The 13,399-nt window shown below is 40.8% G+C and overlaps 1 protein-coding gene and 1 long non-coding RNA gene across 3 annotated transcripts in view; one reads left to right on the top strand and one right to left on the bottom strand.

The window, feature by feature from the left end:
* Positions 1–427: 427 nt before the first annotated feature.
* LOC138747305 (uncharacterized) lies at positions 428–7,890 on the bottom strand. 2 transcript variants are annotated; one of them, XR_011347424.1, is made up of 3 exons: positions 7,527–7,890; positions 893–991; positions 428–815 (listed from the first exon to the last, which is right to left on the bottom strand). It is a non-coding gene; the product is annotated as an uncharacterized lncRNA (long non-coding RNA). The 2 variants fall into 2 exon arrangements; XR_011347423.1 differs by having other exon boundaries at positions 428–801.
* LOC138747304 (signal transducer and activator of transcription 5B-like) overlaps positions 7,321–13,399 on the top strand; it is a 215,210-nt gene continuing 209,131 nt past the window's right edge. Inside the window, exon 1 of the mRNA XM_069906394.1 lies at positions 7,321–7,544. The gene's annotated coding sequence lies outside the window, so the exon portion shown is untranslated. The remainder of the gene's footprint in view (positions 7,545–13,399) is intronic.

Below are 13,399 nucleotides of genomic sequence, written 5' to 3'. Positions count from 1 at the left end.
TGCTCTGACGATATGTACTCGGACCATAAATCAGAATCTGATGGTCTTCCAGCAGGTCAGGATGTCTCACAGCTCAGCAAGCAGCTAGTATGCCAAGTGAGGATGTATACAGTTGCTCCAGAGAAATGGATCGGGGGTCAATCCATAGGATCATAAGAGTGACAGAGAGGATCTCTGGGGTCTCCCCCCCCAAAGGCGTGATCTACCGGGATCAGTGTCTGAAGAGGGTGCACAAAATCACTGAGGACCCCTTCCACCCCGAACACAGCATCTTTCAGCTGCTCCCATCGGGGAAGAGATTCAGGAGGATCAGAGCCAGCACCACCAGGCTGAGGAACAGCTTCATCCCATGGGCAGTGAGAATGATGAACGACCAAAGAAACTGCTCACACTCACCCTCTGAGACTCTCATATTCACGAAACAATATTTATCTATTTAAATATTCAAGATTCAATTTATTGTCAAGTAATAAAATTGTCATAGTACATGAAATTGCCTTTTGCCTGCTGTAAGGCAGACAGAGTGGCCATCGGCAGAAATTGCCTGAAGCACCTCTTACAGTCAGAGAAAGAGAAGCAAAAGAGAGTACCCCCGTGAGTCACTGAGACTGAGTGTCCATGGATTCGCCTCCAGTGCTCCCACAGCCACACAGAGTCCAGTCCAAACCATCAGCAATCCAAGCTCTAGATCCGAACCTCTGACACGATTAGGAATCCTTCAGTGCCCTCGGCACCCCCTTGCTTCCCAGTTCCGATACCTGGTACCCCTTCTGACAGTCTCGTAAAGGATGATCTGCAAAACTTAAAAATTTCACCTTAACATTTGGGGTCCTACACAAAGAGTCAAAAATTCATACCTTGACAATAAAGTTGCAACACAACTGCCATTTACCTGCCAGCTCCAACACAATCTTGCGTGTGCCCCGTTAATTATTTGCAAAGTCTCAGCGCTCCTCCGCAGGGGTCCATCTCTGTACAGGCTTTGAATGGCCTATTACAAGAGCCAACAGTGGTTTATTTTAAAATATCTAAATAAAATTCAAAACTTTAAATTCTCAGTACCATAAAAATGACAATATGTTATTAAAATATTGTGATTTGCTTTTAATAGCATCCACTGGTCAGCGGTAAGTGCCATATTTTTTTTTGGGGGGGGGGGTTGTCTTATACAAATGGTATCACTCAAAATTAACATTTTATGTGAAAATGGACGGTTATGTCCCAGTGCTACTTCCCCCGTCCTGGAACTTCTAGTGATCAAGTACCACCTGTTCTACCTGCTGAGGGAGTTCACCGCCATCATCCTGGTCTCAGTGTACATTCTGCCCCAGTCTAACAGCAGGCTGGCGCTGGAGGGACTAAGCAATGTGATTAACAGCCATGAGACAGCACATCCTGATGCCTTCCTGATCACTGTGGGAGTCATCAATCAGGCCAACCTGACAAACTACCACCAACATGTCATATGTGAGACCAGGGAAGCCAACACACTCGACCACAGCTACACCACCATGAAGAACGCATACCGAGCACAGTTTGGCAAGTCTGATCACCTGGCTGTTCTCTACTCTTGGCGTACAAACAGAGTCTGAGGACTACAGCACCAGTGGTGAAGACGGGGAAGGTGTGGTCGAGGGAGGCGGAGGAGCATCTGCAGGACTGCTTTGAATTAGTGGACTGGAGCATATTGAAGAACTCATCCATAGACAAATGAATATGCTACATGAAGTCACTGACTTCATCAAGATTTGCATGGACATGTGTATGCCCATGTGCACATACCAGGTGTTCCCCAACCAGAAGCCTTGGATGAATCAGAGGATTCGCAACCTGCTGAGGGTGAGATCAAGGGCGTTTAAGGCCATAGATCTAGATTTCTCCAAGAAGTCCACGTACGACCTGCGGAGATAAACACGGGCTATGGTATGGGTGCAGGCCTTTACAGCCTACAAAGCAAGGGTGAACACCATAGAGAAATGTAATGCTTCATTACCCGATGAGCTGAACACCTTCTTGACGGCATACTTGGCAGGGTACTGGATTTCTTTGCCAACCAACTGGCCGGAGTGCTCATGGACATTTTCAACCTCTCATTGGTGCAGTCAGAGAATCCCACCTGCTTCAAAAGGGCATCAATCATCCCAGTGGCCAAGAAGAGTAGTGTGAGCTGCCTCAACGACTATTGCCCAGTAGAACTAACACCTACTGCGATGAAATGCTTTAAGAGGCTGGTCATGGCCAGAATTAACACGTACCTACGTAAAGATCTGGATCAGCTACAATTCACCTATCATCATAATGCTCCACAGCTGATGCATTATTGCTGGCTCTCAACTCAGCTCTGGATTACCATAAAAACAGCAACTCATACATACACTGCTCTTCATCAACTACAGCTCAATCTTAAACACCTTTATTCCCTCGATGCTAGCTAAGAAGCTACAAACTCTGGGCCTTGCACTCCCCACTGCAACTGGATCCTTGACTTCCACAGTCAGTACAAATTGGAAACAATGTCCCCTTCTCATTGATTATCAACAGGTGCACCTCAGGGATGTGTGCTTAGCCCACTGCTCTACTCATTATACACCCATGACTGTGTGGCCAGGCACAATTCCAATGCTATCTACAGATTTGCCGATGACACCATATTTGTCAGCAGAATCACAAATGGCAATGAGGAAGGGTACAGGATGGAGATAGATCAGCTCGTTGAGTGGTGCAACGACAACAAACTTGTGCTCAATGTTAGCAAAACCAAGGAGATGATTGTGGATTTCAGGAGGAAGTGAGGGGAACACAACCCAGTCTTCATTGAGGGCTCAGAAGTAGAGAGGGTCAAGAACTTCAAATTCGGGGGGGGGGGGGGGGGGGGGGGGGGGAGGTCATGTGATGGAGTAATGGTTGGTTAAGGAAAACCAGCCCTCCACAGATAAATTTGAAAAAATAGGTCAATAAATGAGGCAGAGAAGAAAATGATAAAAAAAAAATCACAAGATAAAAAATACAAGGAGAATTTGAAGATAGCTCTAAAGAAGGCAAAGCCAACAATGTCAAGCAAAGAAGAGATAAAGAAATCACTGGAGAAAAAAGAGGAAGTCTGGGAGCAGTGAGCTCTTTCCAAGAGGATGGCCCAATCAGCGAAGCTGGTGAGCGGACAGCTGGGCGGCGACATCCCCTGGGGCAGTCTCGAACATTGGCTCACAGAGCCTGAAAAGGAAGTGCCAGTGCACATGCATGAGGAGTCGCATTGTAGTGGGGATGCTAGTGGAGACGAATGCCGACAGCAGGACACTGAAACGGCAGTTGGAGAGGCTGTAGAGGAGACAATGGCAGAAGAAGGAGTAACATGAAGCCACAAAATGGAGCTAGAGAAAGAAGATCAAGAGGAAGATAAAGACTTACAAGAAAAAATAAAAGGTAAAAAAACAGAAGCAGATGATTGATAAAGAGTATTTTGACAGTCAAATAAAGATATTAATGGACACAATAATGAATGAGTTCAATATTATAAAAAAAAACTATGCAAGAGACAGATTAAAAAATGCTATGGTAGACATGAGAAAATGAGTTGATGAAGTGGAAGACAGAGGGATAGTCATGGAAATGGAGGTGAGTGAGTCAAGAGAAAAGCTGGAAGACAGAGGTAAGGAAACACAAGATTTATTAGCCCAAAAAATTGACATTTTAGAGAATTTCAGCGGACATAATAATATAAAAATAGTGGGCCTGAAAGAAGGTGAAGAAGGGGCAGATATAAAAGGATTTATAAAAAGATGGATCCCACAGATCTTGGGAGTGGAAGAACTCCAAGAAGAAATAGAAATTGAAAGAGCCCACATAGCATTGGCGCCAAAACCGCAGTCACATCAGAAGCCGCGGTCCATTACTTATAAAACTATATAGAGAGAAAATATTGGAACTGGCAATAAAAAGAGTGAAAGAAAATAAGGAACCACAATGGGAAAAAAATATTCTTTTATCCAGACATTAGTTTTGAACTTTTAAAGAAATGAAAGGAGTGGCAGATATTGTCTTTAAATTTAATCCACACAATGCAAATAAATAAAACACCAACTGTGGCAGTAACTCTGGATACAGAGAAAGTTTTGATAGGGTGGAATGGAATTATATATTTAAAGTACTACAGAAATTCAAATTAATGGAAAAATTTATTAATTGAATTGGAGCATTTTATAATGGGCCTTTGGCAAAAGTAGTAATAAATGGGTACATTTCAGACTTCTTTAAATTGAGTAGGTCAACTAGGCAGGGATGCCCATTATCACCTTCCCTGTGTGCTTTGGCTATAGAACCATTGGCAGAGCTGATAAGAAGAGAACCTACGATAAAAGGAATAAAAGTAAAAGAGGAAGAAGTTAAAATTAGTTTATTTGCGGATGATATTATAGTATATTTAACAGACCCAGATAAATCAATAAAAAGGTTATATTATCAAATTGAAAGAATTTGGAGAGATATCAGGATACAAGGTTAATATTAATAAAAGTGAAGTGATGCCAATGAACGAAGTCGATTATACAAAATGTAAAAAGGAATCCCTTATAAATGGCAATCACAGGCTATACATTACCTTGGTATCAGGATAGATAATAATTTAAATCATTTGTATAAATTAAACTATCAACCGTTAATAAGAAAAATACAGGAAGATTTAGGGACATGGAAAGATTTACCATTAACTTTAATAGGGAGAGTAAACTGTATCAAGATGAATATATTTTCACGGATACAATATTTGTCCCAAATGCTACCAATTCCCTTGACAGGGGAATTTTTTATGAGACTGAATAAATTAATAAGGAAGTCTTTATGGAAGGGTAAAAAATCAAGAGTGGCTTTGGAAAAATTAACATGCAGGTATAAACAAGGAGGATTGCAGCTACCAAATTTCAAAAATTATTACAGGGCAGCACAGTTAAGATACCTATCAGAATTTTACCAGATGGGAGAAAAACTGGATTGGCTCAAGATAGAATTACATAAATTAGGAGAAAAGGTCTCGGAACATTTACTTTATAAATGGGATGAGAAAGTGGTGCAACACAACAATTCACCGATACTACATCATATACTAAAAACATGGAAGAGAATACATCTGGAGTGAAAGATGATAAATGATCAAATACCAAAAATACTACTGATGCAAAACCCATCAATTCCTTTTACAATGGACAATTTATTTTTTAAGCAATGGGCTAGAAAAGGAATTGAAAGAATAAAAGAATGTTTTTGGGAAATAATTTATTAACATTTGAACAATTAAAAGACAAATACGGAATATCACATGGTACAATATTTTCATACTATCAATTGAAAACTTATTTAAAAGAAAAATTGGGAACTAGCCTAAGATTACCTGAGAGTAGCTGCTATGAATACTTAATTACAAACACCGCGATAGTAAAAAAAATTATTACAAACATATATAGCAAATTTCAATGCAAGGAAAATGACGAAGCAATGTATAAACTCAAACAAGGTCGGGAAAAAGATTTAAATATACGAACAAAGGACGAAACATGGGAGGAACTATGCACAGGAACCACGAATAATACAATAAATACTTGGTTTCGTATGATACAATTGGCTACATAGACTATATGTTACACCTCAAAAGTTAAAAGAGTGGAATCCAACAATATTGGACAGATGCTTCCGTTGTAAACAAGAAATTGGAACAACATTACACACAATTTGGACATGTACAAAAGTGAAAACATTTTGGGAGGATTTAAATTTAATATTAAAAAGAATTACATATAACAAAAAATCCAGAATTCTTCCTGTTAAACAACATAAAAGACAAAGAATTAGGTTTAAAATTAGACAGGGCTCAAAAAAGATTTGCTATGATTGCGTTTGCAGGAGCAAAAAACTGCATGAAGATAACGTGGAAAACGCAGGCAACCTTAAAAATACAACAATGGTACATAGAAATGAATTCATTGTATTCCATTAGAAAAAAATACCTACAATCTAAAAGACAAATATGCTTTATTTGAACAAATTTGGGAACCAAACAGAATATATTAGAAACCACTGATTTCAGACCTCCATCACTTAAAGTGATAAAATACAAGTACGAAAATACTTAAATATGGAATTTTGGACGACACGATTTCTTTTTCTTCTTTTCTTTTGTGCTCTTTTATTGTTTATTTATTTTATTCGGAAGGGTAAAATAAAATTGTCACTGTATATTTTAACAATGAATATTTGTATATATTGTTATTGATATGGTTCACGGTGAAATAATAAATAAAAAATTATAAAAAAAACTTCAAATTCCTGGGTGTCAACATCTCCAAGGATCTGTCCTGGAGCCTCCTTGTTGAAGCAATCATGAAAAAGGCTCACCAGTGGCTATTCTTTGTGAGGTGTTTGAGGAGATTTGATATGCCACTAGAAAATGTCTACAGGTGTACCGTGGAGAGCATTCTGGCTGGTTGCGTCACTGCCTGGTATGGAGGTGCCAACTCTCAGGACAAGAATAAACTCTAGAGGGTTGTTAACTCGGCCTGCAACATCACAGTCACCAGACTTCTCTCCATCGAGGACATTGACATGAGGTGGTGTCTTAAGGAAGCAGCCTCTATCCTCAAAGACCCCCACCACCCAGACCATGCCCTCTTCACTCTGCGACCATTGGGAAGGAGGTACAGGAGCCTAAAGATGAGCAATCAGTGGCACAAGGTCAGCTTCTTCCCTGCTGCCATCAGATGCCTAAATAATCAATAATCAAAGACACTGCCTTATTTTTTGTGCACTATTTTTTTCATTTATTGTTGTCAGGTGGTTTATATGAATGTTTGCACTATGATGCTGCTCCATATAAACACATTTCGTGATTTGTTCATGATTTTTGCGAGCTGGGGGAGGGGAACAGGGAAGAGGTGAAGGGAGGGTGGTGTTTCATGAAAACCAGAGAAGTCAATGTTAACGCCATCCAGTTGGAGGGAGCCCAGACAGAAGATGAGGTGTTGTTCCTCCAATTTGCAGGTGGTCTCAGTCCGGCAGAGCATGAGAGTTTGGACAGACATGTTGGCAAGGGAATGGGGTGGGGAATTAAAATGGGTGGCCACTGGGAGATCTACGCTAATTGTACTGTCTGGATGCGAGTTATGTCTGATGGTGTGTCTGCAGGTCGTGCATTGAGGACCGGAGGACGCTGATTCGTCGGGTTGTTCTTGTGCAATCGGAAGACAATTCCGGACAGGGCGCTGCGATGTTTTGGTTGTGACGTGTGGGCCTGGCGCGAGACGCTCAGCCAATCAGCAGCAGGCACCACGGGCAGAGGGCGGGAGCGGCGCCACACAGGCGGAACCCTGGAGTCGCGAACGACGGGTTCGTCCGCTCGAACCCACACCAAGCGCGAGGAAATCGCTGTGTCTCTCTTTCCCCCCCCTCCCCCCCCCCCCCCCCCCCCCCCCCCCCCCAGAGGAGCAGCCAACTCCGAGCGATTACACGCTGTAAACACGAGCATTAAATGGAAAAGAATTTACCTGTTGCTTCGGTCTGAGGTAAGTGGTGCGGGTTTCACTTCGTTTTTTTTTAAAAAAAACTTTAATGGGTCTGCTCGTGACGGGAAGACAACTTCTCAGATTCTTGTGTTCACTCGGATGGACCTGACTTGGCGTCAACACGATCCGCCTTGTTTTCCCGAGTTGAAGTCGGTTCCGAGCCGGAAATTATTTGGAAGGAACGTGTTGATAAATGAAACTAGCCGCCTCAGGGAGTCACCACGTTTTGTTTTAAGTCAAGTGAGGCTTGTTCGTATGATTCAATACTTGGTTTCCACACATTTGTGGCTTCAAGTGACTTTTGTCATTTTCATGCGTCGCGACTGGCGGGGATGGATGGACAGCCGGCTCAGCCAATCGAAAAACGTCATGTTCCGTCGACCGGACTAGTTGGCGAATCGTCTATTTCCATTGGTTCGACGCACTGCCAATCTATCATGGTCACCTATTCGGGTCCGTGAAGCAGTGGGGCTTGGGTGACGTGACGCTAATTGTCCAGCCCAGGCTTTGACTGATTCTTGAAAAGCATTGCATCAAAATCTGCTGGAGGCACTCAGCAGGGTCTAGAAATATCAATGGGAAAAAGACAGTGCTGGAGAAACTCAGCAGATCAAACCGTGTATTTTATTTCTGATTTATTGTCAAGAGTACATACATCACATACAACCCTGAGATTCTTTTTCCTGTGAGTGAGGTGGTAGTGCCAAAAAAACAACTGTACACAGGTAAACAAATGAAAACCGCTGATTGTACAATACAGAAGGGTATCTTGATGAAGGATTCCAGCCTGAAAAGTTGGGTATGTCTCTGCTACATAAAGTACATTGACCTGCTCAGTTTCTCTCGCATTGTATTTTTTTTAACTTCAGTCATGGTGTCTGCAGACACTATACTCTCAGAGAAAAAGAATAATTGACGTTTTGGGCCAAAACCCTTTATTGAGACTAGTTAAACTGTGAAGATTATTTTTCTCCCAACAGAATTGCTTATCCCCCAGAGTTCTTCCAGCAGATGTGTTTAGGTTCAGATTCCTGTGTGTTCATGGAAATCAAGCACTATTTCTGTCATCATATTTCAATAAATAGTATCTCCTCTGAAATCCACAATGCAATGTCAAGAGGTCCAGATTGCAGTTTGAACGATTTTGATTCTTGAACTTTGTTTTGTGTTATCTCATGTTTTATCTCCTATCTCTTTACATGATGCCTTTTATTGGCTTTTAAAAAAAAGTCCACTTTTGGTCTTCATACCTTGGAAAGGGAGGGAGAGCAGCAATGATATACCACACTGACCTATCATAACGAGACATTAAGTAAGACTAGCACTCCATTCTCTTGAGTTTAGAAAAATAAGAGGGTGATCTCACTGAACATGCAAGGTTCCTTGGGGGCTCAACATGTTATGTGTGTGGAGCATGTTTTCCTCGAAGGAGTCTAGCACGAGGTTTGGCAACACAGACTGAAATGAGACGAACTTGCTTTCAGTCTGAGGATGGTGAGTCTGGAATTCACCACCTTGCAGGGTAGTGGAGGCAGCTGATTCATTGCATTCACAATATAGATCAATAGAATTCTAGATACAATATTTAAGAAATATGGAGTTAGAGCGGAAAAATGGCGTTTGAGGTCCCTGGTTCCCCTTGGGGATTGATAATGACTTGTTTTGGTTTTCAGTTCCAAAGTAACTGACAAGGTCAATAATGGAACTATGGGGCAGGAAGTGTGTGGCAGGATGGATGTGTGGGTAATGCATGAGGTACTGCATTCCCTCTGCCATTTATGCAGGTCCTTATGAGCTTCTGATGCATGGATTTGAGGTTCTCTGAAAGCTCTTCCTCCATTTTGAGCAGTCATGGATTAGGTATTCTCAAGAATCAGAGGCTGAAGGGGTGATAGACTATCTGCAAAGAGACAGTCATGCCCAAGAGGCAATTAACTGGGTGACTGTTGGGAGAGGGAAAAGGAATAAGCAGTCAGTCCAGAGCACCCCTGAACAATAAGTATACTGTTTTGGATACTGTGGGGGAGGAGGACAATTCATAGTGCTCAAGTCTCTGGTGCAGAGTCCGTTGCTTCAGCACAGAAGGGAATTGGAAGTGGGTGAAGAGGAGAGCTATAGTGATTGGGGATTTGATAATTTGGGGAGTAGATACGTGGTTCTTTGAACAAGGTTGAGACTCCAGGAAGGTATGTTGCTTCCCAGGTGCTAGGGTCAAGGATGTCTCAGATTGAGTACACAGCATTCTCAAACGGGAGGGTGAGCAGCCAGATGTTGTGGTCCACATTGGTACTGAAGATATAAGAAAGGGTACGAGGTCCTGAATAGGGAATATAGGGAGTTAGGAAGGAAGCTAAAAAGCAGGACCTCAAGAGTGGTAATCTCTGGATTGCTGCCTATGCCACTTGCCAGTGAGGGAAGAAATGGGAAGTTATGGCAGATGAATGTGTGGCTGAAGAGTCAGTGCAGGGGTTCAGATTCGTGTATCATTGGGATCTCTTCTGTGGAAGGCATGACCTGTACAAAAAGGACAGGTTGCACCTGAACGGGAGGAGGACTAATACCCTGATGGGAAAGTTTGCTAGAGTTGTTGGGAAGGGTTTAAATTAGTTGGGCAGGGGATGGGAACCAGAATAAGAGGGCAGAAGGTCCACAAATAGCTAACCTGTGTAGAGAGATTGTGAGGAAGGAGAGGCAGACAATAGGGCAAAATTACAAGCATTAAGGATTTAACAGGATACTTTGGAAAGAAAATTGAAAAGGGTGATGAATTTTGCACTGATGGTCTTGCACTTAAATACCTGCAGTATAAGGAACAAGGTTAATGATCGAGTGGCACAGCTGGAAGTTGGCAGGTATGAGGTCGTGGTTGAAAGATGACCACAGCTGGAAACTAAATATTCGTGTATCGGAAAGTCAGAAAGGAAGGCCGAGGGCGTGGGGTGGTTCTGCTGGTTAAAAATGGAATTTAATCTTTGAGAGAGGAGACATTGGTTCGAAAGAAAAAGAATCCCTGTGGGTCAAATTAAGAAACTAAGGGTAAAAAGACCCTAATGGGAGTTGTATACAGTAGCCAGGATGTGGCATGTAATCTACAGAGGAAGATGGAGAAGGCTTGCAAAAGGGCAATGGGACATTAGTCATGGGGGATTTCAAAATGCAGGTGAATTGGGAAAACAAGGTTGGTGCTGGATCCCAAAAGAAGGAACTTATTGAATGTCTGCAGGATGGCTTTTTAGAACAGCCTGTGGCTGAGCCGACCAGGGAAATGGGAATTCTGGATTGGGTATTGTGTAATGAACCAGTGTTGAAAAGGGAGCTGAAGGTAAGAATGTGATAGAAGTCACCCTGCACTTTGAGGGGGAGTGTCTAAAATCAGGTTGTCAGTATACCAGTGGAATATTGGGGAGCACAGACGTATGAGAAAGGAATTGGCCAAAGCTGATTGGAAAGGCCCACTAGCAGGGAGGATGGCAGAGCAGCAATAGCTTGAGTTTCTGCGAGAAATAAGGAAGGTGCAGAACAGGTATGTTCCGAAAATAAATTTCAATGGAAAAATTTCTCAACTGTGGCTGACAAGAGAAGTTGAAGCAAAAGCAAAAGAAAGAACATTGAAGGAAGTAAACATTAGTGGGAAGGTAGAGAACTGGGATGCTTTTAAAAGTTTACACAAGGCCACAAAGAAGGTCATTGGGAAGGGAAAGATGAGCTTTGAAAGGAAGCGAGCAAATAATATCAAAAAGGATACTAAAAGAGACAAAAGATGTTGGACTGATAGAAAATGACATGAGAAATTGTACTGGGACAGAAGAAAAAGTGAATAGATTAGAGATGATCATGACAGATATAGGAAAAAGAGTAGACAAGGTGGAAGAACGAGAAACAGCCATAGAAATGGAAGTAGATGACTTAAAAATGAAATTAGAAGAATCTGATAAAAAAGTTAGAGACACAGCTGTTAGCTCAGAAGATAGATATAATGGAAAATTATAATAGAAGAAACAATATAAAGATAGTGGGCCTTAAGGAAGATGAAGAAGGCAAAAATATGAAAGAATTTGTAAAAGAGTGGATCCCCAGGGTCCTAGGAAGACCAGAATTACAGGAAGAAATGGAAATAGAAAGGGCAGACAGAACATTAGCCCCTAAACCACAACCACAACAAAAACCAAGATCCATTCTAGTAAAATTCCTAAGATATACAACAAGAGAAAATATATTGGAGAAGGCAATGAAAAAAATAAGAGAAGACAAAAAACCACTGGAATACAAGGGTCAAAAAATTTTTTTTCTATCCAGATATAAGTTTTGAACTCCTGAAGAAGAGAAAGGAGTTCAATGCAGCAAAAATGACCCTAACCCTATGGAAAAAAGGTTATAAATTTATGTTAAAATACCCAGCAGTACTTAAAATAGTTATTCCGGGGCAGCAAAACAAACTATTCTCGGATCCGGAAGAAGCACGAAAATTTGCAGAACTACAAAACAGACAGAGAGATGAAGAGATGTAACAAGAACAAAAATTACAACAAACTATATGTGTGTATGTATATATAAAAAATAGAGTATAGGTAAGAACTAAGAAGGGAAAGAAAAGGAAGTAAGGAGGGAATTAAGAGAGTGACCTTTGTTATATATTAAGATTAAAATCTTTTCTGGGGGGGCTGGGTGGGGAAGAATTACAGTCACTGTGAAATCAGTTGACGCTTGCGAGTGAATTCGCAAATCCAAATGGAGAGGGGAGATGTGGTTACCCGACAAGGGACAAAGGGCAACTCAGAAAGGGGAGGGACTATTGGGGTTAAAGGAATTTTTAGATATGAGAATAGTGGAAATATTTTATGTTTTAGAAATGTTGTCTTATAATGTGTTCAAAAAAAGAAAGAAGAAATGGATAAGAAGGGAAGGTGGTGATGAGGAAACAGAAAGGAAAGATAAACAAAGTATGAAATGGCTATGTTGAACTATATGACTTTAAATATTAATGGAATACATAACCAAATCAAAAGGAAGAAACTTAAATTTACTGAAAGAAAAAATTGATATAGCATTCGTACAAGAAACTCATCTAATGGAAGTGGAACACAAGAAATTAAGGAGAGATTGGATAGGACATGTAACAGCAGCATCATATAATTCAAAAGCCAGAGGAGTAGCTATATTAATCAATAAAAATGTACCAATCAAAATAGAAGAGGAAATAATAGATCCAGGAGGGAGATATGTAATGATAAAATGTCAGATATATTCAGAATTTTGGAATTTACTCAATGTATATTCACCTAATGAAAAAGATCAAAAATTTATGCAAGGTATCTTTTTGAAGTTAGCAGACGCGCAAGGGAACATACTAATAGGAGGGGATTTTAACCTAAATTTGGACACAAACATGGATAAAACTGGAAAAAAAACTAACAGAAAGAACAAAGTAACCAAATTTATAATTAAATCGATGCAAGAAATGCAACTTTTGGATATATGGAGGAAACAACACCCAAAGGAAAAGGAATATTCATATTATTCGGGTAGACATAAAACATACTCAAGGATAGACCTATTCCTGTTATCAGCTCACATTCAAGGGAGAGTTAGGAAAACGGAATATAAAGCTAGACTATTATCGGACCACTCACCCCTGTTATTGGCAATAGAGCTAGAGGACATCCCTCCAAGAATGTATAGATGGAGATTAGACTCCATGCTACTTAAAAGACAGGATTTTAGAGAATTCATTGAACGACAAATTAAAATGTACTTTGAAATAAATACGGAATCAGATAAGTTTATACTATGGGACGCAATGAAAGCATTCATCAGAGGGCAAATAATAAGTTATGTAACTAAGATGAAGAAGGACT

The sequence above is a fragment of the Narcine bancroftii genome, chromosome 12, assembly GCF_036971445.1.
Source record: "Narcine bancroftii isolate sNarBan1 chromosome 12, sNarBan1.hap1, whole genome shotgun sequence".
Classification (NCBI taxonomy): domain Eukaryota; kingdom Metazoa; phylum Chordata; class Chondrichthyes; order Torpediniformes; family Narcinidae; genus Narcine; species Narcine bancroftii.
Note: the sequence above shows the minus strand (reverse complement) of the source record. Positions and strands in the feature narration are given on the sequence as shown.